Source organism: Hyla sarda, chromosome 4 (genome assembly GCF_029499605.1).
Source record: "Hyla sarda isolate aHylSar1 chromosome 4, aHylSar1.hap1, whole genome shotgun sequence".
Lineage (NCBI taxonomy): Eukaryota > Metazoa > Chordata > Amphibia > Anura > Hylidae > Hyla > Hyla sarda.
The window spans coordinates 33322570-33349122 of NC_079192.1; the positions used below are offsets into that span (position 1 = coordinate 33322570).

Genomic DNA, 26553 nt, shown 5'->3' on the forward strand with positions numbered 1-26553 from the left:
CCGGATTTAGGGGTCTATTTAGGTCCGGTGATCTTGCTGAGTTTATAGGGATTTAGATAACTCACAGTTTCGTAAGGATGGCCGTTGCCGCAAGGCTTGGGCCTGGTTACTGCTGATGACAGCTGCGCAGATCCGTCCTCATCAGCAGCCCACGAGGAAAAAAGAGCAAGTAATGGCCGCCACTCCATTATATGGGCAGGGCCGTTTTGGATTGGTCCGTGTCAGCTGTCACTCACCTTTACAATGCATGGTGGGTGAACACATCACGGGGACCTCCAAAGGTCCTAAAGCAAAACCATAGAGTTTACCTGATCACGTGACCCGCAGGTCCTGCTACACTCCGAACAGGTAAATAACTAAATATATACATTTTTATACTTATAACTATATAAATATTGAATAGAACTGCACTATACTTACTGACTAAGTGAGAGGTGACAAGGGGAAAACTAAACAAGAGGGACCCCGATGTCCTAGGGACTCTGACTATGGGGACCTCCATACAGGTAACGTATAGGATACGGTACTGGGACAACACAGTAACTCCAAGTCAATGACACTTCTGTGAAATCACACTGTCCACTCAGGAAGCAACACTGATTGACAATCAATTTCACATGTTGTGCAAATGGAACAGACAATAGGTGGAAATTATAGGCAATTAGCAAGACACCCCCAATAAAGGAGTGGTTCTGCAGGTGGTGACCACAGACCACTTCTCAGTTCCTATGCTTCCTGGCTGATGTTTTGGTCACTTTTGAATGCTGGCGGTGCTTTCACTCTATTGGTAGGATGAGATGTCTACAATCCACACAAGTGGCTCAGGTAGGGAAGTTCATCCAGGATGGCACATCAATGTGAGCTGGGGCAAGAAGGTTTGCTGTGTCTGTCAGCGTAGTGTCCAGAGCATGGAGGCGCTACCAGGAGACAGGCCAGTACATCAGGAGATGTGGAGGACGCCGTAGGAGGGTAACAAACCAGCAGCAGGACCGCTACCCCCGCCTTTGTGCAAGGAGGAGCACTGCCAGAGCCCTCCAAAATGACCTCCAAATGTGCATGTGTCCACTCAAACGGTCAGGAATCGACTCCATGAGAGTAGTATGAGGGCCCGACGTCCACAGGTGGGGGTTGTGCTTACAGCCCAACACCGTGCAGGACGTTTAGCATTTGACAGAGAACACCAAGATGGGTAAATTCACTTCTGAAACCCAGTGCTCTTCATAGATGAAAGCAGGTTCACACTTAGCACATGTGACAGAAGTGACAAAGTCTGGAGATGCCATGGAGAACGTTCTGCTGCCTGCAACATCCTCCAGCATGACCGGTTTGGCGGTAGGTCAGTAATGGTGCGGGGTGGCATTTCTCTGGGGGCCGCATAGCCCTCCATGTGCTTGCCAGAGGTAGCCTGACGGCCATTAGGTACCGAAATGAGATCCTCAGACCCCTTGTGAGACCATATGCTTGTGCGGTTAGCCCTGGGTTCCTCCTAATGCAAGACAATGCTAGACCTCATGTGGCTGGAGTGTGTCAGCAGTTCCTTCAAGAGGAAGGCATTGATGCTATGGACTGGCCTTCTCGTTCCCCAGACCTGAATCCGATTGAGCACATCTGGGACATCATGTCTCGCTCCATCTACCAATGCCATGTTGCACCAAAGACTGTCCAGGAGTTGGCAGATGCTTTAGTCCAGGTCTGGGAGGACATCCCTCAGGACACCATCCGCCACCTCATCAGGAGCATGCCCAGGTGTTGTAGGGAGGTCATACGGGCACGTGGAGGCCACACACATTACTGAGCCTCATTTTGACTTGTTTTAAGGACATTACATAAAGTTGGACCAGCCTGTAGTGTGGTTTTCCATTTTGATTTTGAGTGTGACTCCATATCCAGACCTCCATGGGTTGATAAATTTGATTTCCATTGATCATTTTTGTGTGATTTTGTTGTCAGCACATTCAACTATGTTTCATAATGTTTTTATTGAATTTTATAAACATAAGAAATGAAACATATAACATATTATGATATCAGATGTGTCAGAGTTTACATATGAACATGCATAATAACCTTGACTGGTGGAGCATAATCGTTCATCCAAACAGTGTTACGCATATTCACAAAGGATCTATTAGGTCCAAAGGGACCTTAATTGAAATTTGAGAGCAAGATAATAACAATAGGAAGGAAAACAATAAAATAGTGAGTCTCCATAACTTCTACAAAATCAATCAAAATTGCTGCATCAGGCAGTTATCTGGTATTTGGTAGAATTCAGAATCAAGGTCTCAAAGGGTCAGCCGTCTTATACACTAGAAGAACCGCTCTTTTGTATGTAGTAAGCTAAATTGTATCATAACTTAGTTTAGATAGTAAGGGTCTATGGGGGTTTATAAAGCTTAATCCAGGATTCCCATGAGGCTCTACACTCATCTCTTTTTTCCCCTTTGACCAAAATGTATTAGCTCATAGTTATAATGAGATAGCAGTGTATTTATTAATTCGTTAATGTGTGGAATCTCTTACTATGTAAAGACAAAAGTATTTCATATGATTAGTTCATTCATTTAGATCTAGGAAGTGTTCCCTTTATTTTTTTTGAGCAGTGTATGACCTCTCTAAACTATATTCAGCACCATGGGGTCATTTAATGAAACTCTCATTGATTTCAATAGGAGCTTTAAGTCGGGACAGAGCTGAAAGAAGTGACAATGGGAAATGTTTGTTGGGAGGTGAGATTTTATATTTTTTTTAAAGTGAACCATGTGTTTTTTTTTTACAATAATCTTTTCATTATTGCGAACAGTATCAAAATAACACTGATATTACAGAGAAGTATGTCATACTACAATACAGGAGAAAATACAATAGCGATCTCATTTATAGTATGCATAAAAGTGAGTGCAACTTCATAAACAGAGGAACAGTAAGTGCAATTGGAACTAACCATGCAACTCAATTTTTTATGTCAATTCAATGATTGGGCTATAAGTGGACCCGTGGGTATCACAAGGACTTCCAGTGGGAAATTATTAGTATTACACCCAGAAGTTATCAGTATGTGCCACAAGATCATAAGATGTTTATATTCAAATATTCTTTCCTCTTCGTTTTAACATAAAGGTTACAAGAATAGGCACATGTTTCACTGATCATTAGCGTTGGTGAAACATCTGTCTATCTATGGCTGCCCAAATGTTGCCTTTACTTCTATGGACCACACTTCACTGGAAATGAGAGTGTATGCTGTTGGCTACCAGGCAGGTGGCATGGAAAACACAAGCCACCTGCATATTACAAGGAACACAGGCTTGCAATGGAAATCGAGGCATCTCCACAAAACAGCCCTTGGCAGCATGTGACTTTATAGATATCACCGATGCCAGTCATGGTGCTAAGACACCACATATTCGGTGCCATGGTAACCACTGGCTCTGTTACCATGGCAATCATGTTGGCAAAAGAGGGGAAACATTTTATGGGACAGTTCTTGGCCCCAGGCAAAGGTATCCGCCCAAAGTGCCTATAATTAAATCTGCTGCTGATCATTTTTCAACCACATCTATGTTTTTTAGCTACTGGAAGCCACCCAAAATCGCTGAATCACTAAATTTTCAAAATATATTGAGGCCCTGAAAAGGAAATGTACCTTTGGCCCAAAAGATCTGCCTTTGTTACAATTAACCATTTGCTTTAGGCTAAACCATGAACATTCTAGAAACATCACAATACCTTCCTAAACAGGTTAGGCACCCACAAAAGTGTTGGTTCTTATTAAGGGCTGAGAGGATAAAAGCAATGTGATGAACATTGTTAAGAAATCATTCCAAATCTTTTGCTTTCCAATCTTTACAATTGTTCTGAAAAATTACATTTAAATAAATGTAATATTTAAAAGAGAATAGGAAATTTTATCAGTAATAAAACTTTACTTTATGTAATATTCCCTGATATACTGCTATAAGTGAGCACAAAGGAAATTGTTAATTGAAAAGATGCATTAATTACTTCAGTCTAATCAAAAGCTCAACAATTGTTATTATGATTCTGAAGAGCTGTGTTACTATACCACAGTAGAATCTCCCAATATGGAACACTCACAGGGAATAAAAAAGTGTCCACTATTGAGAGATGTCCCTTATTGGGAAAAAAGGCTCAAAAATCTTTCTAAATGACAGAATGCTGTACTGTACTCACCCCAGAGTGTAATTGCCTATAAAACATGATAAAAAAGCAATATTACAGTAGAATCCCCCAGTAACATTTAATCACCCCTTATCCCTCCCCTGTATCATTTTATCCCTCCTTTTTACCCTGTGCCACCTTATGCCTTGTACTCTAATAAGATGTTATAGGGTATTCAGAGGATCAGGAGCCGGGTTACTGTAATAAGATGTTATAGGGTAATAAGAGGATCAGGAGCCGGGTTACTGTAATAAGATGTTATAGGGTAATAAGAGGATCAGGAGCCGGGTTACTGTAATAAGATGTTATAGGGTAATAAGAGGATCAGGAGCTGGGTTACTGTAATAAGATATTATTGAGGTAATAAGAGGATCAGGAGCCCAGTTACTGTAATAAGATGTTATAGGTTAATAAGAGGATCAGGAGCTGGGTTACTGTAATAAGATGTTATAGGGTAATAAGAGGATCAGGAGCCGGGTTACTGTAATAAGATGTTATAGGGTAATAAGAGAATCAGGAGCCGGGTTACTGTAATAAGATGTTATAGGTTAATAAGAGGATCAGGAGCTGGGTTACTCTAATAAGATATTTGTTACGCCGAGCGCTCCGGGTCCCCGCTCCTCCCCGGAGCGCTCGCTTCACTCCCTCCGCTGCAGCGCTCCGGTCACGTCCTCTGACCCGGGGCGCTGCGATCCTGCTGCCAGCCGGGATGCGATTCGCGATGCGGGTAGCGCCCGCTCGCGATGCGCACCCCGGCTCCCCTACCTGACTCGCTCCCCGTCTGTTCTGTCCCGGCGCGCGCGGCCCCGCTCCCTAGGGCGCGCGCGCGCCGGGTCTCTGCGATTTAAAGGGCCACTGCGCCGCTGATTGGCGCAGTGGTTCCAATTAGGGTTTTCACCTGTGCACTTCCCTATATTACCTCACTTCCCTTGCACTCCCTTGCCGGATCTTGTTGCCTTAGTGCCAGTGAAAGCGTTCCTTGTGTGTTCCTTGCCTGTGTTTCCAGACCTTCTGCCGTTGCCCCTGACTACGATCCTTGCTGCCTGCCCCGACCTTCTGCTACGTCCGACCTTGCTTCTGCCTACTCCCTTGTACCGCGCCTATCTTCAGCAGCCAGAGAGGTGAGCCGTTGCTAGTGGATACGACCTGGTCACTACCGCCGCAGCAAGACCATCCCGCTTTGCGGCGGGCTCTGGTGAAAACCAGTAGTGGCTTAGAACCGGTCCACTAGCACGGTCCACGCCAATCCCTCTCTGGCACAGAGGGTCCACTACCTGCCAGCCGGCATCGTGACAGTAGATCCGGCCATGGATCCCGCTGAAGTTCCTCTGCCAGTTGTCGCTGACCTCACCACGGTGGTCGCCCAGCAGTCACAACAGATAGCGCAACAAGGCCAACAGCTGTCTCAACTGACCGTTATGCTACAACAGTTGCTACCACAGCTTCAGCAGTCATCTCCTCCACCAGCTCCTGCACCTCCTCCGCAGCGAGTGGCCGCTCCTGGGATACGCTTATCCTTGCCGGATAAATTTGATGGGGACTCTAAGTTTTGCCGTGGCTTTCTTTCCCAATGTTCCCTGCATCTGGAGATGATGTCGGACCTGTTTCCCACTGAAAGGTCTAAGGTGGCTTTCGTAGTCAGTCTTCTGTCCGGAAAAGCCCTGTCATGGGCCACACCGCTCTGGGACCGCAATGACCCCGTCACTGCCTCTGTACACTCCTTCTTCTCGGAAATCCGAAGTGTCTTTGAGGAACCTGCCCGAGCCTCTTCTGCTGAGACTGCCCTGTTGAACCTGGTCCAGGGTAATTCTTCCGTTGGCGAGTATGCCGTACAATTCCGTACACTTGCTTCAGAATTGTCCTGGAATAATGAGGCCCTCTGCGCGACCTTCAAAAAAGGCCTATCCAGCAACATTAAAGATGTTCTGGCCGCACGAGAAATTCCTGCTAATCTACATGAACTTATTCACCTAGCCACTCGCATTGACATGCGTTTTTCTGAAAGGCGTCAGGAACTCCGCCAAGATATGGACTCTGTTCGCACGAGGCGTTTCGTCTCCTCGGCTCCTCTCTCCTCTGGTCCCCTGCAATCTGTTCCTGTGCCTCCCGCCGTGGAGGCTATGCAGGTCGACCGGTCTCGCCTGACACCTCAAGAGAGGACACGACGCCGTATGGAGAACCTCTGCCTGTACTGTGCTAGTACCGAACACTTCCTGAGGGATTGTCCTATCCGTCCTCCCCGCCTGGAAAGACGTACGCTGACTCCGCACAAAGGTGAGACAGTCCTTGATGTCTACTCTGCTTCTCCACGTCTTACTGTGCCTGTGCGGATGTCTGCCTCTGCCTTCTCCTTCTCTACAGTGGCCTTCTTGGACTCTGGATCTGCAGGAAATTTTATTTTGGCCTCTCTCGTCAACAGGTTCAACATCCCAGTGACCAGTCTCGCCAGACCCCTCTACATCAATTGTGTAAATAATGAAAGATTGGACTGTACCATACGTTTCCGCACGGAGCCCCTTCTTATGAGCATCGGATCTCATCATGAGAGGATTGAACTTTTGGTCCTCCCCAATTGCACCTCGGAGATTCTCCTTGGACTTCCCTGGCTTCAACTTCATTCCCCAACCCTGGATTGGTCCACTGGGGAGATCAAGAGTTGGGGGTCCTCTTGTTCCAAGAACTGTCTAAAACCGGTTCCCAGTAACCCTTGCCGTAACTCTGTGGTTCCTCCAGTAACCGGTCTCCCTAAGGCCTATATGGACTTCGCGGATGTTTTCTGCAAAAAACAAGCTGAGACTCTACCTCCTCACAGGCCTTATGATTGCCCTATCGACCTCCTCCCGGGTACTACTCCACCCCGGGGCAGAATCTATCCTCTCTCTGCCCCAGAGACTCTTGCCATGTCCGAATACGTCCAGGAGAATCTAAAAAAGGGCTTTATCCGTAAATCCTCCTCTCCTGCCGGAGCCGGATTTTTCTTTGTGTCCAAAAAAGATGGCTCCCTACGTCCTTGCATTGACTACCGCGGTCTTAATAAAATCACGGTTAAGAACCGCTACCCCTTACCCCTCATCTCTGAACTCTTTGATCGCCTCCAAGGTGCCCACATCTTCACTAAATTGGACTTAAGAGGCGCCTATAACCTCATCCGCATCAGAGAGGGGGACGAGTGGAAAACGGCATTTAACACCAGAGATGGACACTTTGAGTATCTGGTCATGCCCTTTGGACTGTGCAATGCCCCTGCCGTCTTCCAAGACTTTGTCAATGAAATTTTTCGTGATCTGTTATACTCCTGTGTTGTGGTATATCTGGACGATATCCTAATTTTTTCTGCCAATCTAGAAGAACACCGCCAGCATGTCCGTATGGTTCTTCAGAGACTTCGTGACAACCAACTCTATGCCAAAATTGAGAAATGTCTGTTTGAATGCCAATCTCTTCCTTTTCTAGGATATTTGGTCTCTGGCCAGGGACTACAGATGGATCCAGACAAACTCTCTGCCGTCTTAAATTGGCCACGCCCCTCCGGACTCCGTGCTATCCAACGCTTTTTGGGGTTCGCCAATTATTACAGGCAATTTATTCCACATTTTTCTACCATTGTGGCTCCTATCGTGGCTTTAACCAAGAAAAATGCTGATCCCAAGTCCTGGCCTCCTCAAGCAGAAGACTCCTTTAAACGACTCAAGTCTGCCTTTTCTTCGGCTCCCGTGCTCTCCAGACCTGACCCTTCCAAACCCTTCCTATTGGAGGTTGATGCCTCCTCAGTAGGAGCTGGAGCTGTTCTTCTACAAAAAAATCCTTCCGGGCATGCTGTCACTTGTGGTTTTTTCTCTAGGACCTTCTCTCCAGCGGAGAGGAACTACTCCATCGGGGATCGAGAGCTTCTAGCCATTAAATTAGCACTTGAGGAATGGAGGCATCTGCTGGAGGGATCAAGATTTCCTGTTATTATCTACACCGACCACAAGAACCTCTCCTACCTCCAGTCGGCCCAACGGCTGAATCCTCGCCAGGCCCGGTGGTCTCTGTTCTTTGCCCGATTTAATTTTGAGATTCACTTTCGTCCTGCCGATAAGAACATTAGGGCCGATGCTCTCTCTCGTTCCTCGGATGCCTCAGAAGTTGATCTCCCTCCGCAACACATCATTCCACCTGACTGCCTGATCTCCACTTCTCCTGCCTCCATCAGGCAGACTCCTCCAGGAAAGACCTTTGTTTCTCCACGCCAACGCCTCGGAATCCTCAAATGGGGTCACTCCTCCCATCTCGCAGGTCATGCGGGCATCAAGAAATCTGTGCAACTCATCTCCCGCTTCTATTGGTGGCCGACTCTGGAGACGGATGTTGGGGACTTTGTGCGAGCCTGCACTATCTGTGCCCGGGATAAGACTCCTCGCCAGAAGCCCGCTGGTTTTCTTCATCCTCTGCCTGTCCCCGAACAGCCTTGGTCTCTGATTGGTATGGATTTTATTACTGATTTACCCCCTTCCCGTGGCAACACCGTTATTTGGGTGGTCGTTGATCGATTCTCCAAAATGGCACATTTCATCCCTCTTCCTGGTCTTCCTTCTGCGCCTCAGTTGGCTAAACAATTTTTTGTACACATTTTTCGTCTTCACGGGTTGCCTACGCAGATTGTCTCGGATAGAGGGGTCCAATTCGTGTCTAAATTCTGGAGGGCTCTCTGTAAACAACTCAAGATTAAATTAAATTTTTCCTCTGCATATCATCCCCAGTCCAATGGACAAGTAGAAAGAATTAACCAGATCCTGGGTGATTATTTGCGACATTTTGTTTCCTCCCGCCAGGATGACTGGGCAGATCTCCTTCCATGGGCCGAATTTTCGTATAACTTCAGGGTCTCTGAATCTTCCTCCAAATCCCCATTTTTCGTGGTGTACGGCCGTCACCCTCTTCCCCCCCTCCCTACCCCCTTGCCCTCTGGTCTGCCCGCTGTGGATGAAATTTCTCGTGACCTTTCCATTATATGGAGAGAGACCCAAAATTCTCTCTTACAGGCTTCTTCACGCATGAAGAGGTTCGCGGATAAGAAAAGAAGAGCTCCCCCCGTTTTTTCCCCTGGAGACAAGGTATGGCTCTCCGCTAAATATGTCCGCTTCCGTGTCCCTAGCTACAAGTTGGGACCACGCTATCTTGGTCCTTTCAAAATTTTGTGTCAAATTAATCCTGTCTCTTATAAACTTCTTCTTCCTCCTTCTCTTCGTATCCCTAATGCCTTTCACGTCTCTCTTCTCAAACCACTCATCCTCAACCGTTTTTCTCCCAAATCTGTTCCTCCCACTCCTGTTTCCGGCTCCTCGGACGTCTTCTCGGTCAAGGAAATTTTGGCTGCCAAAAAGGTCAGAGGGAAAAAATTTTTTTTAGTAGACTGGGAGGGTTGTGGTCCTGAAGAGAGATCCTGGGAACCTGAGGACAACATCCTTGACAAAAGTCTGCTCCTCAGGTTCTCAGGCTCCAAGAAGAGGGGGAGACCCAAGGGGGGGGGTACTGTTACGCCGAGCGCTCCGGGTCCCCGCTCCTCCCCGGAGCGCTCGCTTCACTCCCTCCGCTGCAGCGCTCCGGTCACGTCCTCTGACCCGGGGCGCTGCGATCCTGCTGCCAGCCGGGATGCGATTCGCGATGCGGGTAGCGCCCGCTCGCGATGCGCACCCCGGCTCCCCTACCTGACTCGCTCCCCGTCTGTTCTGTCCCGGCGCGCGCGGCCCCGCTCCCTAGGGCGCGCGCGCGCCGGGTCTCTGCGATTTAAAGGGCCACTGCGCCGCTGATTGGCGCAGTGGTTCCAATTAGGGTTTTCACCTGTGCACTTCCCTATATTACCTCACTTCCCTTGCACTCCCTTGCCGGATCTTGTTGCCTTAGTGCCAGTGAAAGCGTTCCTTGTGTGTTCCTTGCCTGTGTTTCCAGACCTTCTGCCGTTGCCCCTGACTACGATCCTTGCTGCCTGCCCCGACCTTCTGCTACGTCCGACCTTGCTTCTGCCTACTCCCTTGTACCGCGCCTATCTTCAGCAGCCAGAGAGGTGAGCCGTTGCTAGTGGATACGACCTGGTCACTACCGCCGCAGCAAGACCATCCCGCTTTGCGGCGGGCTCTGGTGAAAACCAGTAGTGGCTTAGAACCGGTCCACTAGCACGGTCCACGCCAATCCCTCTCTGGCACAGAGGGTCCACTACCTGCCAGCCGGCATCGTGACAATATTATTGAGGTTATAAGAGGATCAGGAGCCCGGTTACTGTAATAAGATGTTATAGGTTAATAAGAGGATCAGGAGCTGGGTTACTGTAATAAGATGTTATAGGGTAATAAGAGGATCAGGAGCCGGGTTACTGTAATAAGATGTTATAGGGTAATAAGAGGATCAGGAGCCGGGTTACTGTAATAAGATGTTATAGGGTAATAAGAGGATCAGGAGCCGGGTTACTGTAATAAGATGTTATAGAGGTAATAAGAGGATCAAGAGCCGGGTTACTGTAATAAGATGTTATAGGGTAATAAGAGGATCAGGAGCCGGGTTACTGTAATAAGATGTTATAGGGTAATAAGAGGATCAGGAGCCGGGTTACTGTAATAAGATGTTATAGAGGTAATAAGAGGATCAAGAGCCAGGTTACTGTAATAAGATGTTATAGGGTAATAAGAGGATCAGGAGCCGGGTTACTGTAATAAGATGTTATAGAGGTAATAAGAGGATCAGGAGCCGGGTTACTGTAATAAGATGTTACAGGGGTAATAAGAGGATCAGGAGCTGGGTTAACTTACACATGTGGGTATAGAGGGGGCCTTACTACTATATAGCAGCACAGAGAGGACCTAACTACTATATAGGAGCATAGAGGTCACTTGTGATTCACTGGATGTAACTCTAAGCATTTATCTGGTCTGCAGATCCTGTGTAGTGTTGTTGTCTACTTGTATATGGTCACTGTATGGTGTAAATCTTGGTTGTTCATAGTTGTTTCTATTCAGTAGCATTGTGGGGGAATTAGTCATTCTGTGGTGGTAGTAGTCCTGCTGTGGTAGTATTATGTGTCCCTTGTATACTGGTATTTTGTAATATTGGTCTTAGTATACATGATATGGTCAATAACAATATGATGGTAATATGTATGGTGATAATATTCCTCCTTGTATACTGGCATTATTGTTAATATTGATCTCAGTTTACAGGATTTGGTCAGTAACAGTATGAGGGTAATATGCAGGGCTGTGGAGTCGGACGAAATTTTGGGTACCTGGAGTCAGAGTCGGCAAACAATACACTGACTCCGACTCCTACTAAATTTAGATTGGAATAAAAAAAAAGCAAGTTTAAATGTTCCAATTCACAAAAAGTTTGAATTATTGACTTCTCTACTGTAAGAATAAAGACCAATGCATGCAGTGCCTCACATAACCGCAAAACAAACACATTAAAGGAGTAGTCCAGTGGTGACTCAGTGGTGAGCAACTTATCCCCTATCCTAAGGATAGGGGATAAGTTGCAGATCGCGGGGGGTCCGACCGCTGGGGCCCCCTGCTATCTCCTGTACGGAACCCCGACAGCCCGCGGGAAGGGGGCGTGTCGACCTCCGCACGAGGCGGCGGCCGACACGCCCCCTCAATACAACTCTATGGCAGAGCCGAATCGCTGCCTTCGGCAATTTCCGGCTCTGCCATTGAGATGTATTGAGGGGGCATGTCGGCCACCGCTTCGTGCGGGGGTCGACACCCGCTATCTGGGCGGAGAGCCGGGGCCCCGTACAGAGAGATCGCAGGGGGCCCCAGCTGTCGGACCCCCCGCGATCTCAAACTTATCCCCTAACCTTAGGATAGGGGATAAGTTTTTCACCACATTCCAGGAAAAAACTTTTTTTTATATATCAACTGGTTCCAGAAAGTTAAACAGATTTGTAAATTACTTCTATTAAAAAATCTTAATCCTTTCAGTACTTATGAGCTTCTGAAGTTAAGGTTGTTCTTTTCTGTCTAAGTAATCTCTGATGACACGTGTCTCGGGAAACGCCCAGTTTAGAAGTAAATTCCCATAGCAAACCTCTTCTAAACTGGGCGGTTCCCGAGACACGTGTCATCAGAGATTACTTAGACAGAAAAGAACAACCTAAACTTCAGAAGCTCATAAGTACTGAAAGGATTAAGATTTTTTAATAGAAGTAATTTACAAATCTGTTTAACTTTCTGGAGCCAGTTGATATGTAAAAAAAAGTTTTTTCCTGGATAACCCCTTTAAGTGACCGTGAAGAAGCATGCTTTTCATGTGCTTCACTATATGGCACGAAACGCATAATTAGGAGCGGCAATACTTATACTTTCCATAGTGTTGTGTTCTGCTGTTACAGGAAACCCATGGGTAACCTAGCCTCTCACTGATAAGGGATTAAGTAAATATGTTTTTTGCAGGACTAGAGACACTTGTATACGTAAAGGGAATGGAGGGTCAATAGTTCAAGACTGAAGCTGTAAACCATTTGAAAAACTGCTGTCATTCAGCTAAGGCTATAAAAACCTATAAACTCTGATTGTTAGCTTAAACTTTAAACATGACTATGGGATTCTACTAGGGAAATCATGTTTTTTAATTAATGCCCCTTCCTGGATCCTCCCACTGCCCTATATTCAGCAGCAGATCAGCACACAAAAAGGAAAAAGCAGCAGCTTCTGCCCAACTACCTCTCTCTGCTCGAAGAGCTGAGAAGAACTTGTTGGAACAGCTTCTTGGATTCAACTGTAAGGGTTTATAAATACATTCGCATATTAATACAGAGGAGTTGGGTAGTCGAGTCGGAAGTACAAAAAACTGTGGAGTCGGAAAATTTATTTACCGACTCCACAGCCCTGGTAATATGGTGATAATATTCCTCCTTGTACACTAGTATTATTATTGGTAATATTGGTCTCAGTATACTAGATTTCCCCATGCAATGCTTCAATTCCTCCATAGAACATTTTTCAAGCATTGCCACCATTTTTCACTATTAGGGTAGGGGCATACAGAGCATATCTGTAGCATCCTTCACACTGCAGATGTGCTGGCGGCAGTCACAAGAGCAAGCTCTCTGATTAGCTTTGTGTGTCTGCTAGTGACTGCCAGTGGCAAAATCCGCTGTTACGAAGGGACGCACAGAGCTACCCAGCCGCAACAGGGAGCTCACAGTTGTGACTTCGGTCGGTGCATCCACACACACGCACACCTTTATATTGTTTATATATGGGGTGCTGGGGTGTTGCAACGGTGTAGCAGGGCCTGGTGGTATTAACCCTGTGGGGTAAGGGGTTATTATTACCCCTGATTTGTCGTGACGCCAGGGTGCGGTTGTTTTCTGTAGAAGGCCCTGCCAGGTTACTGTAATAAGATGTTACAGGGTAATAAGAGGATCAGGAGCCGGGTTACTGTAATAAGATGTTACAGGGTAATAAGAGGATCAGGAGTCGGGTTACTGTAATAAGATGTAATATGGGTAATAAGAGGATCAGGAGCTGGGTTACTGTAATAAGATGTAATATAGGTAATAAGAGGATCAGGGGCTGGGTTACTGTAATAAGAGGATCAGGAGGCGGGTTACTGTAATAAGATGTTATAGGGTAATAAGAGGATCAGGAGCCAGGTTACTGTAATAAGATGTTATAGGGTAATAAGAGGATCAGGAGCCAGGTTACTGTAATAAGATGTTATAGGGTAATAAGAGGATCAGGAGCCGGCTTACTGTAATAAGATGTTGTAGGGTAATGTCACAGCGTGCGCTCCGGTCCCCTCCCCGGACCGGAGCGCCCGCTCCCCCGGCCTCCCTGTTCGGGATCCCGGCGTCTCCCGGTCAGATGCGCTGACCGGGAGCGAGGGTTCCCTTGTGTCGGGGACGCGGCTGCCGTGGCGGCTGGTCCCGCTCACGCGCCGCGTCCCTGTCTGGCTTACCTGGCTCCCCGCTCCCTGCGCCATCTGTCTCTGCCTCCCGGCGCGCACGGCCCCGCTCTCTAGGGCGCGCGTGCCACCTTCTGTAAATTTAAAGGGCCAGCGCGCCTTTGATTGGTGCGCTGGTCCCTGATCTCTGGCCACTTCCCAATAAAGGTTACCTGCCCCTTCCTGCCCTTGCCGGATCTTTGTGCCCTTGTGCCTTTGAGAAAGCGTTCCCTACTGTGTTGTATTGCCTAGCCTGTTGCCAAACCCGTTGCTACCCACTACTCTCCCTAGAACCTTTGCTGCCTGCCCTGACCTCTGCTACGTCCGACTACGCTCCTGCCTACTCCCTGTGTACCACGCCTTATCAGCTGCCAGAGAGATCGAGTTGTTACTGGGGGATATGACCTGGTAGTTACCGCTGCAGCAAATCCATCCCGCTTTGCGGCGGGCTCTGGTGAAGACCAGTAACTGCTTAGAACCGGTCCTCCCGTACAACCCGCGCCAACGTGTCTCTGGTTTAGAGGATCCACTACCCGTCCTGCCAGTTCGTGACAGTAAGATCCGGTCATGGATCCCGCTGATGTTCCCCTACCAATGTGTAACCGAAAGAAACTTTCCTCAAGGGCTCAAAAATAGAATAATATTGTATAGGTAGGGTAGGGGATTTATTATTCACTGAAAGAGCAACTATTTTATCTCTTTATCTATTTTATTGGCATACAGGTTCTCTCACCCCAGCATCCACCTTATACTTTTATATTTATAATTTTATATATCCTCTATTTTTATACTACCGTTTATGAATTGATTCTGTGATCTCAGATATACATATATGTATTTTTTAAACTATATATTTCAATAAAATTACTTTTATACATGATTATACTTGTCATAAATTATTTTTAACTGGGGTATATTCACCATTTTATTGTGTGGTCTTCCACACCTGTAGGTTGTTGTTCCCCTACCAAGCCTAGCGGACCTCACCACCATTGTGGCCCAGCAGGGTCAACAGCTGGCCCAGTTGACTACTATGATGCAGCAGCTCCTACCTTCTCTGCAACAGCCAGCTCCTCCATCTGCACCTGCCGCTACACCTCCGCCTGCAGTTGCCACCGGTTCCAGGATCCGTTTGTCCCTGCCTGATAAATATGACGGAGATCCGAAGCAGTGCCGTGGGTTCCTGTCGCAGTGCTCTCTTCACCTCGAGCTGCTGTCCGACCAGTTTCCTTCTGAGCGAGCCAAGGTAGCCTTTATTCTCAGTTTGTTGTCCGGGAAGGCCCTGGCCTGGGCTACACCGCTGTGGGACCGCGCTGATCCAGCCACCTCTTCCGTCCAGAGCTTCTGCCAAGAGTTCCGGAATGTTTTCGAGGAACCCACCCGGGTTACCTCCGCAGAGACTGCCTTACTAAACTTGACCAAGGACGCTCTACCGTGGGTGGCTATGCCATTCAGTTTTGCACCTTAGCCTTCGAACTGAACTGGAACAACGAAGCCCTTTCTGCCACATTCACCAAGGGACTTAACAGTGAAATAAAGGACGTTCTGGCTGCACGTGAGCTACTTCCACCCTTAGTGACCTCAACTTGCTGGCCACTAGAATCGACAAGCGTTTCTCCGAGAGATAAGAGGAGCTCCTTCTTGAAAAGGGAAAGGCTCACCCTAGACGCTACCCTCGTCTGGCTCCTGTTTTTCAGCATCCACCTCAACCTCTTTCTGGGCCTCCCGCCGTGGAAGCCATGCAGGTGGATCGGTCACGCCTGACTCTGCAAGAACGAAGCCGTCTAAGAGAAGAGAACTTGGGTCTGTACTGCGCCAGTACTGAGCACTTCCTACGAGACTGTCCTCTCCGTCCACCGCGTTCGGGAAACGCTTGCACCTAGTAAATGTGGGAGAGGCATTGCTAGGTGTGAATTCATCCTCTCCACGTCTCACCATACCCGTGCAGTTGTTCTTCTCTTCCAAGTCCTCTTTCTCCGCTATTGCCTTCTTGGATGCCGGTTCAGCTGGCATCTTCATTCACGCCTCCTTGGTTGACAAGTACCGTATTCCAGTAATCCGTCTACCCAAGCCGTTCCTCATCTCTACAGTTAACGGTGAGAGGCTCCCAGTTAACGGTGAGAGGCTACCACTGTGCAGTTCGTACCCAGCCTCTGCAGATGGACATTGGAATATTTCATACAGAGACTTTACAGTTCTTTGTTCTTCCTTTCTGCTCCTCCGAACTCCTCCTGGGTCTGCCGTAGCTTCAACATCACTGTCCTGTCCTGAATTGGACCACCGGTGAGATCCTGCGTTGGGGTTCCTCCTGTTTTGACCATTGTCTCAAGCCTGGTCCTGTTAAACTGCTTCCGCAAGTTTCTCCGCCTCCTGATCTGTCCAAGCCATACCATTCTTTTGCGGATGTCTTTTGCAAGAAACAAGCTGAGGTCCTTCCTCCTCCCAGACCCTATGACTGTCCGATCGACCTGATGCCCGGTTTGATCCCACCTCGGGGCAGAATTTATCCTCTCTCACCTCCTGAGACTCTTGCCATGTCCGACTATATTCGTGAGAACCTGCAGAGGGGATTCATAAGAAAGTCTTCTTCCCCTGCTGGAGCCGGTTTCTTCTTCGTGACCAAGAAGGACGGTTCTCTCCGTCCCTGCATTGACTACAGAGGACTTAATAAAATTACCATCAAGAATCGCTACCCTCTGCCCCTAATCTCTGAGCTATTTGACCGTCTCTGAGGGGCAAAGATCTTCACCAAATTGGACCTTCGAGGGGCCTATAATTTGATCCGCATCCATGAGGGAGATGAGTGGAAGACCGCCTTTAACACAAGGGACGGGCACTTTGAGTATCTGGTGATGCCCTTCGGCCTTTGTAATGCGCCTGCCGTTTTCCAGGAATTTGTCAACGACATCTTCAGGGACCTACTTTATGCCTGCGTGGTCGTATACTTGGATGACATCCTCATCTTTTCCCCCAATTTGGACCAACATCTGGTCCATGTGCGACAAGTTCTCTCTCGCCTTAGGAGAAATCGCTTATACGCCAAACTTCAAAAATGTATTTTTGAACGGTCCTCCCTGCCTTTCCTGGGATACATTATCTCAGCCCAAGGACTTCAAATGGATCCAGCCATGCTTTCCGCGGTTCTGGATTGGCCACGCCCCTCTGTTCTCCGAGCCATACAAAGATTCCTGGGCTTTGCTAATTATTACAAGCAATTTATCCCTCATTATTCCACTCTGGTGGCTCCTATCGTGGCTCTAACAAGAAAAGGAGCTAACCCTAAATCCTGGCCTTCCCAAGCTGAAGAAGCCTTCCAGTCACTGAAAGCCGCCTTTGCCACAGCCCCCGTTCTCTCTAGGCCAGATTCCACCAAGTCCTTCTCTCTCGTAGTGGATGCCTCCTCGGTGGGAGCCGGAGCTGTCCTCACCCAAAAGTCTTCCGGGTGCAAGACAGTTACTTGCGGCTTCTTTTCTAAAACATTCTCTACCGCGGAGCAAAATTACTCCATTGGAGACAGGGAACTGCTGGCCATTAAGTTGGCACAGGAGGAATGGAGACATTTACTCGAGGGCGCCACACATCCTGTGAACATCTTCACAGACCACAAGAACCTGGCTTATCTCCAGTCTGCCCAGAGACTAAATCCCCGTCAGGCTCGTTGGTCTTTGTTCTTCGCCCGTTTTAATTTTGAAATTCATTTCCGTCCTGCTTGTAAGAACATTAGGGCAGATGCTCTGTCTCGCTCTTCTGATGTGGTGGGCAACGAGCTAACACCCCAACATATCATCCCGCCAGAACGCCTTATTGCCGTCGCTCCTGTGGACCTGCGCCTTCTTCCTCTGGGCAAATCCTACGTACCTCTCAAGTGGGGCCTCGCTTCCCTTTTTGCCGGTCATCCCGGGGTACAAAAATCTCTCCAACTAATCTCCCAAAGGTACTGGTGGCCTTCTCTGGAGAAAGATGTCTCGTACTTTGTCCAGGCCTGTATGATTTGCGCCCGGGATAAATCGTCTCGTCAGAAACCAGCGGGCCTCCTCTTGCCTCTACCTGTTCCTGAAGTTCCCTGGTCTCACATCGCTATGGACTTTGTTACTGATCTTCCCTCCTCCCATGGCATGTCCGTTATTTGGGTCGTGGTAGATTGCTTCTCCAAAATGGCTCACTTTGTACCCCTGCCTGGTCTACCCTCAGCACCCATGTTAGCCAAACAATTCTTCCAATACATCTTCCGTCTTCATTGTCTACCCAAACATATTGACTTGGATTGTGGGGTACAATTTGTCTCCAAATTCTGGAGGGCTCTTTGTGGTCAGCTTGGGATCAAATTGGACTTTTCTTCTTCTTACCACCCTCAGTCCAGCGGCCAAGTAGAACGGGTGAACCAAATTTTGGGCGACAATCTGCGCCACTTTGTCTCCTCTCGCCATGACAATTGGGTGGATCTACTTCCCTGGGCGGAATTCTCCTACAACTACAAACAATCCTCACCTTCTAACAAGTCCCCTTTCTTTGTAGTTTTTGGCCGTCATCCTCTTCCACCTCTGCCGCAGTACCCCACTCCTTCTTCTGTACCTGCTGTTGACAGTCTTGTACTGGACTTTTCCACTGTCTGGCGTGAAACTCACGCTGCTCTCCTCAAGGCTTCCGCTCGTATGAAGATCCAAGCCGACAAGAGACGCAGAGCTCCTCCGGAATTTCGCCCAGGTGACAAGGTTTGGCTCTCCTCTAAATATATCCGATTTAGGGTCCCAAGTTACAAGTTGGGCCCTCGTTACTTGGGACCCTATAAAATCAAGAGTCGGATCAATCAGGTCTCTTACCAGCTTCATCTTCCTCCCTTCCTCCGAATCCATAACTCTTTCCATGTCTCCCTTCTTAAACCTGCTGTCTTTAACCTTTTCTCCCCCAAGCTTGTTTCTCCCACCCTTGTTGCCGGTACCTCAGATATTTTTTCTGTCAAGGAGATCTTGGCGACCAAGATCTCTCGAGGGAGAAGATTTTTTTTGGTTGATTGGGAGGGCTGCGGTCCTGAGGAAAGGTCTTGGGAGCCTGAGGAGAACATCTTGGACCGCAGTCTTATCCTCAGTTTTCTGGGCACCAAGAAGAGGGGGAGACCTAAGGGGGGGGGGGTACTGTCACAGTGTGCGCTCCGGTCCCCTGCCCCGGACCGGAGCGCCCACTCCCCCGGCCTTCCTGTTCGGGATCCCGGCGTCTCCCGGTCAGACGCGCTGGTCGGGGACGCGGCTTCCGTGGCGGCTGGTCCCCGCTCACGCGCCGCGTCCCTGTCTGGCTTACCTGGCTCCCCGCTCCCTGCGCCGTCTGTCTCTGCCTCCCGACGCGCGTGGCCCCACTCTCTAGGGCGCGCGCGCCGCCTTCTGTAAATTGGTTGATTGATTGGTGCGCTGGTCCCTGACCTCTGGCCACTTCCCAATAAAGGTTACCTGCCCCTTCCTGCCCTTGCCGGATCTTTGTGCCATTGTGCCTTTGAGAAAGCGTTCCCTACTGTGTTGTCTTGCCTAGCCTGTTGCCGAACCCGTTGCTACCCACTACTCGCCCTAGAACCTTTGCTGCCTGCCCTGACCTCTGCTACGTCCGACTACGCTCCTGCCTACTCCCTGTGTACCACGCCTTATCAGCTGCCAGAGAGGTCGAGTTGTCACTGGGGGATACGACCTGGTAGTTACCACCGCAGCAAATCCATCCCGCTTTGCGGCGGGCTCTGGTGAAGACCAGTAACTGCTTAGAACCCGTACAACCCGCGCCATCGCCTCTTTGGTCTAGAGGATCCACTACCCGTCCTGCCGGTTCGTGACAGGTAATTAGAGTATCAGGAGCCGGGTTACTGTAATAAGATGTTACAGGGTAATAAGAGGATCAGGAGCCCGGTTACTGTAAGAAGATGTAATATGGGTAATAAGAGGATCAGGAGCTGGGTCACTGTAATAAGATGTTATAGGGTAATAAGAGGATCAGGAGCCGGGTTACTGTAATAAGATGTTATAGGGTAATAAGAGGAACAGGAGCCGGGTCAATGTAATAAGATGGTATAGGGTAATAAGAGGATCAGGAGCCGGGTTACTGTAATAAGATGTTATAGGGTAATAAGAGGATCAAGAGCCGGGTTACTGTAATAAGATGTTATAGGGTAATAAGAGGATCAGGAGCTGGGTTACTGTAATAAGATGTTATAGGGTAATAAGAGGAACAGGAGCCGGGTTACTGTAATAAGATGTTATAGGGTAATAAGAGGATCAGGAGCCGGGTTACTGTAAAAAGATGTTATAGGGGTAATAAGAGGATCATGAGCCAGGTTACTGTAATAAGATGTTATAGGGTAATGAGAGGATCAGGAGCCGGGTTACTTTAATAAGATGTTATAGGGTAATAAGAGGATCAGGAGCCGGGTTACTGTAATAAGATGTTATAGGGTAATAAGAGGATCAGGAGCCGGGTTACTGTAATAAGATGTTATAGGGTAATAAAAGGATCAGGAGCTGGGTTACTGTAATAAGATGTTATAAAGTAATAAGAGGATCATGAGTGGGGTTACTGTATTAAGATGTTATAGGGGTAATAAGAGGATCAGGAGCCGTGTTACTGTAATAAGATGTTATAGGGTAATAAGACGATCAGGAGCCAGGTCACTGTAATAAGATGTTATAGGGTAATAAGTGGATCAGGAGCCAGTTACTGTAATAAGATGTTATAGGGTAACAAGAGGATCAGGAGCTGGGTTATTGTAATAAAATGTTATAGGGTAATAAGAGGATCCGGAGCCGGGTTACTGTAATAAGATGTTATAGGGTTTATAAGAAGATCAGGAGCCGGGTTATTGTAATAAGATGTTATAGGGTAATAAGAGGATCAAGAGCCGGGTTACTGTAATAAGATGTTATAGGGTAATAAGAGGATCAGGAAACGGGTTATTGTAATAAGATGTTATAGGGTAATGAGAGTATCAGGAGCCGGGTTACTGTAATAAGATGTTATTGGGTAATAAGAGGATCAAGAGCCGGGTTACTGTAATAAGATGTTATAGGGTAATAAGAGGATCAGGAGCCGGGTTACTATAATAAGATGTTATAGGGTAATAGGAGGATCAGGAGCCGGGTTGCTGTAATAAGATGTTATAGGGTAATAAGAGGAACAGGAGCCGGGTTACTGTAATAAGATGTTATAGGGTAATAAGAGGATCAGGAGCCGGGTTACTATAATAAGATGTTATAGGGGTAATAAGAGGATCATGAGCCCGGTTACTGTAATAAGATGTTATAGGGTAATGAGAGGATCAGGAGCCGGGTTACTGTAATAACATGTTATAGGGTAATAAGAGGATCAGGAGCCGGGTTACTGTAATAAGATGTTATAGGGTAATAAGAGGATCAGGAGCCGGTTTTCTGTAATAAGATGTTATAGTGTAATAAGAGGATCAGGAGCCGGGTTACTGTAATAAGATGTTATAGGGTAATAAGAGGATCAGAGCCGGGTCATTGGAATAACATGTTATTGGGGTAATAAGAGGATCAGGAGCCGGGTTACTGTAATAAGATGTTATAGGGTAATAAGAGGATAAGGAGCCGGATTACTGTAATAAGATGTTATAGGGTAATAAGAGGATCAGGAGCCGGGTTACTGTATTAAGATGTTGCAGGGGTAAAAAGAAGACCCGGATCCGGATTACTGTAATAAGATGTTATAGGGGTAATAAGAGGATCAGGAGCCGGGTTACTGTAATAAGATGTTATAGGGTAATAAGAGGATCAGGAGCCGGGTTACTGTAATAAGATGTTATAGGGGTAATAAGAGGATCAGGAGCCGGGTTACTGTAATAAGATATTATAGGGTAATAAGAGGATCAGGAGCCGGGTTACTGTAATAAGATGTTATAGGGGTAATAAGAGGATCATGAGCCGGGTTACTGTAATAAGATGTTATAGGGTAATAAGAGGATAAGGAGCCGGATTACTGTAATAAGATGTTATAGGGTAATAAGAGGATCAGGAGCCGGGTTACTGTATTAAGATGTTGCAGGGGTAAAAAGAAGACCCGGATCCGGATTACTGTAATAAGATGTTATAGGGGTAATAAGAGGATCAGGAGCCGGGTTACTGTAATAAGATGTTATAGGGTAATAAGAGGATCAGGAGCCGGGTTACTGTAATAAGATGTTATAGGGGTAATAAGAGGATCAGGAGCCGGGTTACTGTAATAAGATATTATAGGGTAATAAGAGGATCAGGAGCCGGGTTACTGTAATAAGATGTTATAGGGGTAATAAGAGGATCATGAGCCGGGTTACTGTAATAAGATGTTATAGGGTAATAAGAGGATCAGGAGCCGGGTTACTGTAATAAGATGTTATAGGATAATAATAGGATCAGGAGCCGGGTTACTGTAATAAGATGTTATAGGGTAATAAGAGGATCAGGAGCCGGGTTACTGTAATAAGATGTTATAGGGTAATAAGAGGAACAGGAGCCGGGTCAATGTAATAAGATGGTATAGGGTAATAAGAGGATCAGGAGCCGGGTTACTGTAATAAGATGTTATAGGGTAATAAGAGGATCAAGAGCCGGGTTACTGTAATAAGATGTTATAGGGTAATAAGAGGATCAGGAGCTGGGTTACTGTAATAAGATGTTATAGGGTAATAAGAGGAACAGGAGCCGGGTTACTGTAATAAGATGTTATAGGGTAATAAGAGGATCAGGAGCCGGGTTACTGTAAAAAGATGTTATAGGGGTAATAAGAGGATCATGAGCCAGGTTACTGTAATAAGATGTTATAGGGTAATGAGAGGATCAGGAGCCGGGTTACTTTAATAAGATGTTATAGGGTAATAAGAGGATCAGGAGCCGGGTTACTGTAATAAGATGTTATAGGGTAATAAGAGGATCAGGAGCCGGGTTACTGTAATAAGATGTTATAGGGTAATAAAAGGATCAGGAGCTGGGTTACTGTAATAAGATGTTATAAAGTAATAAGAGGATCATGAGTGGGGTTACTGTATTAAGATGTTATAGGGGTAATAAGAGGATCAGGAGCCGTGTTACTGTAATAAGATGTTATAGGGTAATAAGACGATCAGGAGCCAGGTCACTGTAATAAGATGTTATAGGGTAATAAGTGGATCAGGAGCCAGTTACTGTAATAAGATGTTATAGGGTAACAAGAGGATCAGGAGCTGGGTTATTGTAATAAAATGTTATAGGGTAATAAGAGGATCCGGAGCCGGGTTACTGTAATAAGATGTTATAGGGTTTATAAGAAGATCAGGAGCCGGGTTATTGTAATAAGATGTTATAGGGTAATAAGAGGATCAAGAGCCGGGTTACTGTAATAAGATGTTATAGGGTAATAAGAGGATCAGGAAACGGGTTATTGTAATAAGATGTTATAGGGTAATGAGAGTATCAGGAGCCGGGTTACTGTAATAAGATGTTATTGGGTAATAAGAGGATCAAGAGCCGGGTTACTGTAATAAGATGTTATAGGGTAATAAGAGGATCAGGAGCCGGGTTACTATAATAAGATGTTATAGGGTAATAGGAGGATCAGGAGCCGGGTTGCTGTAATAAGATGTTATAGGGTAATAAGAGGAACAGGAGCCGGGTTACTGTAATAAGATGTTATAGGGTAATAAGAGGATCAGGAGCCGGGTTACTATAATAAGATGTTATAGGGGTAATAAGAGGATCATGAGCCCGGTTACTGTAATAAGATGTTATAGGGTAATGAGAGGATCAGGAGCCGGGTTACTGTAATAACATGTTATAGGGTAATAAGAGGATCAGGAGCCGGGTTACTGTAATAAGATGTTATAGGGTAATAAGAGGATCAGGAGCCGGTTTTCTGTAATAAGATGTTATAGTGTAATAAGAGGATCAGGAGCCGGGTTACTGTAATAAGATGTTATAGGGTAATAAGAGGATCAGAGCCGGGTCATTGGAATAACATGTTATTGGGGTAATAAGAGGATCAGGAGCCGGGTTACTGTAATAAGATGTTATAGGGTAATAAGAGGATAAGGAGCCGGATTACTGTAATAAGATGTTATAGGGTAATAAGAGGATCAGGAGCCGGGTTACTGTATTAAGATGTTGCAGGGGTAAAAAGAAGACCCGGATCCGGATTACTGTAATAAGATGTTATAGGGGTAATAAGAGGATCAGGAGCCGGGTTACTGTAATAAGATGTTATAGGGTAATAAGAGGATCAGGAGCCGGGTTACTGTAATAAGATGTTATAGGGGTAATAAGAGGATCAGGAGCCGGGTTACTGTAATAAGATATTATAGGGTAATAAGAGGATCAGGAGCCGGGTTACTGTAATAAGATGTTATAGGGGTAATAAGAGGATCATGAGCCGGGTTACTGTAATAAGATGTTATAGGGTAATAAGAGGATCAGGAGCCGGGTTACTGTAATAAGATGTTATAGGATAATAATAGGATCAGGAGCCGGGTTACTGTAATAAGATGTTATAGGGTAATAAGAGGATCAGGAGCCGTGTTACTGTAATAAGATGTTATAGGGTAATAAGAGGATCAGGAGCCGGGTTACTGTAATAAGATGTTATAGGGTAATAAGAGGATCAGGAGCCGGGTTACTGTAATAAGATGTTATAGGGTAATAAGAGGATCAGGAGCCGGGTTACTGTTATAATATCACGAGGGTTAAGAATTCTAGTATAATTATTATAATAATTATTATCATTATTATCGGTTATCTTAATAATATGATAGTGTTACCTTTAACAAACAAGTTGAAAAGAAACAAAAAATATTCACTTAAGAAATGAGGGTTAACCCCTTAGAGCAGCACTGGGTTATCTAGGGTTAAAAGACACAGCGAGGGGGGTTGGGGGGAGCAGGAATGAAATTTGTGGATTCTGGCAGTGCTGTCCTGCCGTACAGCCAAAGCCAAAATCAACATACGCAGGAAAATGGAGTCTTATTCCACAGAAGTAGAGAGGCTGATATTCCTATTAATAAACCGCAGGCTAAATCCTGCACACTCACTCTCACATTCATCAGACTTTGCCTCTCCGGATAATAACTGCTGGGGAGATCCCTGACATTAGACAGAGACCCATCACCTTCTGAAGCGTCCCGAGAACAATTGTACTTGAAGATAAGAAGATTAAACTGTGAGGTTTGCATTGAGATTCCTGTGTACAAAGCTGGGCTGAGCTGCTTTTTAGGTGGAGGAGTAGTAATGGTAATATCACCCAAGTGCCAAGAACTTCTCTCCAAATAATTCTTTAAGAACCAGTGAACTCTTCCTCCTTTTCCCCATATCTAGGAAACTCGATCACCTCTTCAAATTAATTATATTCGGAAATAGTCATTCGGGTCCTACTTGCTTTTATAATTAAAAAACTGATATATTCTAACCAGCAGGCAAAATTTGTTTTGGGATCACAGGGGAAGATTTATCAAAACCTGTGCAAAGGAAAAGTCGCCCATAGCAACTAATCAGATCGCTTCTTTCTTTTTTCAGAGGCCTTGTTGAAAATGAAAGAGGCAATCTACAGTGACGTATATACTCGAGTATTAGCCGTTCCGAATATAAGCCGAGGCCCCTAATTTCACCCCAAAAACCTAGGAAAAGTTATTGACTCGACTATAAGCCTAGGGTGGGAAATACATCATTCTCCCATGTCATCATTCCCCCCTGTCATCATCCAGACCCCCGTCATTAACACCCCCGTCATTATCACTCTTATCATCATCCCCCTGTCATTATCACCCCAGTCATTATCACCCTCATCATCATCATCATCACCCTGTCATTATCACCACGTCATGCAGACCCCCGTTTTGTTTTCTACTCACTGGGCCGTCTATCTTCGGCCATCTATGCTGCAGGGACCGTCCAGTGGGGAGGGTTAGTCGTTCCGGGCTTTCCATCTTCACCGGGGGCCCTCTTCTCCGCTCTGGGCCGGCCACAGACTAGTGACGATGATGACGACGCGGCGTGACATCCGTGAGCAGCAGACGTCCGTGACGGCCCTGCGCATGAACGTCCCTGCGTGGTGGCGTCAATGCAGCGTCACTAGTTCAGGGCCGGCCCGGAGCGGAGAAGAGAGCCTCCCGGTGAAGATGGAGAGCCCGGAACGACTAACCCTCCCCACCGGACGGTCCCTGCAGCATAGATGGCCGAAGATGGACGGCCCGGACCACCCCTCCACTGATATTTTATTTTTATTTTTTTTAGTTCACTCGAGTATAAGCCGAGTGGGGCATTTTCAGCATTAAAAATCATGCTGAAAAACTCGGCTTATACTCGAGTATATATGGTAATTGGTTGCGGTGAAGATGGAGAGCCCGGAACGAGTAACCCTCCCCACCGGACGGTCCCTGCAGCATAGATGGCCGAAGACGGACGGCCCGGACCACCCCTCCACTGATATTTTTTTTTTATTTTTTTTAGTTCACTCGAGTATAAGCCA

At 46.6% G+C, this 26553-nt stretch overlaps 1 long non-coding RNA gene across 1 annotated transcript in view; it reads left to right on the top strand.

Annotated features, from left to right (window-relative positions):
- Window positions 1–26553, top strand: part of LOC130367742 (uncharacterized) — a 429675-nt gene that overhangs the window by 390045 nt on the left and 13077 nt on the right. Inside the window, exon 5 of the long non-coding RNA XR_008892153.1 lies at window positions 2673–2729. This is a non-coding gene — a long non-coding RNA (uncharacterized LOC130367742). The remainder of the gene's footprint in view (window positions 1–2672; window positions 2730–26553) is intronic.